At 46.1% G+C, this 3,996-nt stretch overlaps 1 long non-coding RNA gene across 1 annotated transcript; it reads left to right on the forward strand.

The window, feature by feature from the left end:
• The first annotated feature begins 236 nt into the window (after positions 1–236).
• LOC109735317 (uncharacterized) lies at positions 237–1,277 on the forward strand. The gene is made up of 2 exons (XR_006671026.1): positions 237–583; positions 1,107–1,277. It is a non-coding gene; the product is annotated as an uncharacterized lncRNA (long non-coding RNA).
• Positions 1,278–3,996: the final 2,719 nt, after the last annotated feature.

The following is a 3,996-nucleotide window of genomic DNA, read 5'->3' on the forward strand; positions in this document are numbered from 1 at the left end:
GTGTAAATTGTGAAGTGCGCGCAATCCGGAGCCCAAAATATGCTGCGCGCGATAGCGTTTTTTAGTGCGCGCCCTAAATCTTTTAGCGCTGCAACATTTGCTAGAGCTATTCGGCGCTTAAAAAATATTTTTTTAGTGCGCGGAGCTCTTTTTAGGCGCCTGTTGGAGATGCTCCAAGAGGTTGTTTGATCTACAAATCTCATTCTCCTGTTCTCAAAAGCCGCTGGTCCCCAAATCGAGCTCATCGCCACGCAAGATGGAGCTTGAGGCCGCACCTAAACGACGCTGCCGCATCTTGCAACACCTCCCTGGTGCCCCCGCTTCAGCTTCGCCTGGCCACGACGCCGAGGCACCTCCGCACGCCTGCAACTCCTCCCCGTTGCCCCGCTTCAGCTTCACTCGGCCACGACGGCGCCTCGCTGCTGCCTCGCCACAACTTCGCCCGGCCCTGCTGCCGCGCCTGGATGGATGACACAACCGCACGCCCGCAACGCCTTCCTGCTGCCGCACCGGCACCGAAATTTCGCCCGGCCACGGCACCAACATCAGGCTGGAACATCGTTAGCGCCGGCGGACATAGTCTGTAAGATATTCACCTTGGCCATTTATTTGACGAGGCAGTTATACGTGGTTATGCACACAAATAGTTGGTGTTTTTTTGTTGCCCAGTTGTTTGCTTCGAATGCATCATGATTCGATTTGGTTCTAGGTTCATTCTTGCATACGCTCAGAAATAATGATTGATGCTGCTGTTCCTGGACAATAGGTTAGCCGCTGAGAAGTCTACATATAAACTCAACATCAAGTTTACCCCGTATGCATGCACTCTATCTGGGGCCTGTGCTACCAAATTTAAACATGCTTATTAAGATTCCAGTGGCAACAAATCAGTTTTGAACATGTTTATTGAGATTTAGAGGCAAAATATCTGTTGAAAATCTGTTCAATTTTACCGGTTATCATCAGCACTTCACCATAGCATTCTTTAGTTCTTTCTCAGTTATGTTTCGCAATTTTTAGCCGATGATTAATGTTGTAATATATTAGCAATGCCACTTTGGGGGATAATTAAGTATTCATTGTGTTCTTAATCATGTGTGTATCAGGCATTAACTGAATGTGGCGATGAAGACCAAAAGATGCCGTCGCTCCTTTTCTCATTTAAGAAGAACTTATTTTAATAATAAATGATAAAACCCCAAACAGGAATGGAAGAACGATGTATGGTTGTTTCTTATCCTCTTTATTTTATTATTACTGTAGCTTGATTTGTATAAGATGGTTCATCACATTGTTTTGTTTCTATGCCTGCTTTTTGCATAACAGATTAACTGTACTGGTTACACCTTGAGAACACACCGATAAATTCTAAACTTCTATTTTAACCAACATCTGTCATGCAGACAACATGATTCCTTAATAATATGTCACCAATATTTTATATGTTTTCGCATAAAATCTTCAATGGAATCTATGTGTGTTCTTTTACTTTTATCTGATTGTGCAGTGAAAAGTGTAACGAATAACCATTTTAGAATGGCGCCTCAGGTCAGCTCCTTATACTTTCTGATCGACACCACTGGTAAAGTTTGTTGAGAAAAGCAACTTGTATTATTAGGAGGCCAATGCCAACATATATACACATACATGAGGATGCCAAAAGGCTAGAATGCAAAAGGCCAAAATACATCACTGAATATAACTCTAACACCCCCCCTCAAACTCATGGTGGATCCACAACACTGAGTTTGGAGAGGTGAAATTCATGTTGCGCTCTAGTCTGGGCCTTCGTGAAGAAGTCCGCTAGCTGTAACTCAGAAGGCACGTACTGAAGAGCAACAACATGATCCTGCACAGCAGCGCGCACATAAGAAGCATCAACACCAATGTGTTTGGTAAGCTCATGCTTCACGGGGTCCCGCGCAATATTGATAGCACCCGTGCTGTCTAACGGCGTGGTAGGTGTAGTAACAGAAACACCAAAGTCCTCCAGTAACCATCGTAACCAAGTCACCTCAGCCGTCAGAAGAACCATAGCTCGCAACTCGGCCTCTGCACTCGAACGAGAAACTCCAGTCTGTTTCTTCGTCTTCCAGGAAATGAGGGAACCACCAAGAAAGACACAGTAGGCAGAAAGTGAACGGCGATCCGTAGGATCACTAGCCCACGTAGCATCTGAATAGGCCTGGAGCTATAACGAGCTGGAACGGGGGAAAAAGAGACGATGAGAGATCGTGCCACGAAGATATCGTAGAACACGAAGAAGGTGACTATAGTGAACTGAAGTGGGAGCAGAAACAAACTGACTCAGAATTTGGACAGGATAAGAGATATCCGGACAGTGACAGCAAGATACACAAGACTCCCAACAAGATGACGATAACGTGTCGGATCAGACAAGGGCTCACCATCAGAAGCACGAAGGTGAACATTGAGCTCCATAGGAGTCTCAGCAGTGCGCTCATCACTAAGAGCTGCACGAGTAAGAAGGCCCTGGATATACTTTTCTTGGGAAATAAAAAAGCCAGCAGAGGTGGAGGAAACCTCAATCCCAAGAAAGTAACGAAGAGGACCAAGATCAGACATAAGGAACTGCTCATTAAGACGTGCCTTGACAAAGGCAATGTACTCAGAATCGTCGCCAGTGATGATCATGTCATCAACATATAGAAGAAGAAGAGTGCGACCATGAGCAAAAAGGTGGACAAACAACGCTGGATCATGATCACTGGGTGAAAAACCAGCAGCAGTGACCACAGAGGCAAAACGCTCAAACCAAGCGCGAGGGGCTTGCTTAAGGCCATAGAGAGAGCGACGAAGACGACAAACCATGCCATCGGGAACTGAATACCCAGGTGGTGGCTGCATATAAACCTCCTGCTGGAAATATGCATAAGAGGCAACAATAAATGGTTATTATTATATTTCTTTGTTCATGATAATTGTCTATTGTTCATGCTATAATTGTGTTATCCAGAAATCGTAATACATGTGTGAATACATAGACCACAACGTGTCCCTAGTAAGCCTCTAGTTGACTAGCTCGTTGATCAACAGATAGTCATGGTTTCCTGACTATGGACATTGGATGTCATTGATAACGGGATCACATCATTAGGAGAATGATGTGATGGACAAGACCCAATCCTAAGCATAGCGCAAAGATCGTGTAGTTCGTTTGCTAGAGCTTTTCCAATGTCAAGTATCTTTTCCTTAGACCATGAGATTGTGTAACTCCCGGATGCCGTAGGAGTGCTTTGGGTGTACCAAACGTCACAACGTAACTGGGTGACTATAAAGGTACACTACGGGTATCTTTGAAAGTATCTGTTGGGTTGACACGGATCGAGACTGGGATTTGTCACTCCGTATGACGGAGAGGTATCTCTGGGCCCACTCGGTAATGCATCATCATAATGAGCTCAATGTGACTAAGGAGTTAGCCACGGGATCATGCATTACGGTACGAGTAAAGAGACTTGCCGGTAACGAGATTGAACAAGGTATTGGGATACCGACGATCGAATCTCGGGCAAGTAACGTATCGATTGACAAAGGGAATTGTATACGGGATTGATTGAATCCTCGACATCGTGGTTCATCCGATGAGATCATCGTGGAACATGTGGGAGCCAACATGGGTATCCAGATCCCGCTGTTGGTTATTGACCGGAGAGGCGTCTCGGTCATGTCTGCATGTCTCCCGAACCCGTAGGGTCTACACACTTAAGGTTCGGTGACGCTAGGTTGTAGAGATATGAGTATGCGGAAACCCGAAAGTTGTTCGGAGTCCCGGATGAGATCCCGGACGTCACGAGGAGTTCCGGAATGGTCTGGAGGTGAAGAATTATATATAGGAAGTCCAGTTTTGGCCACCGGGAAAGTTTCGGGGGTTATCGGTATTGTACCGGGACCACCGGAAGGGTCCCGGGGGTCCATCGGGTGGGGCCACCTATCCCGGAGGGCCCCATGGGCTGAAGTGGGAAGGGAGTCAGC

The sequence above is a fragment of the Aegilops tauschii genome, chromosome 2 (assembly GCF_002575655.3).
Source record: "Aegilops tauschii subsp. strangulata cultivar AL8/78 chromosome 2, Aet v6.0, whole genome shotgun sequence".
NCBI classification, from domain to species: Eukaryota; Viridiplantae; Streptophyta; class Magnoliopsida; order Poales; family Poaceae; genus Aegilops; species Aegilops tauschii.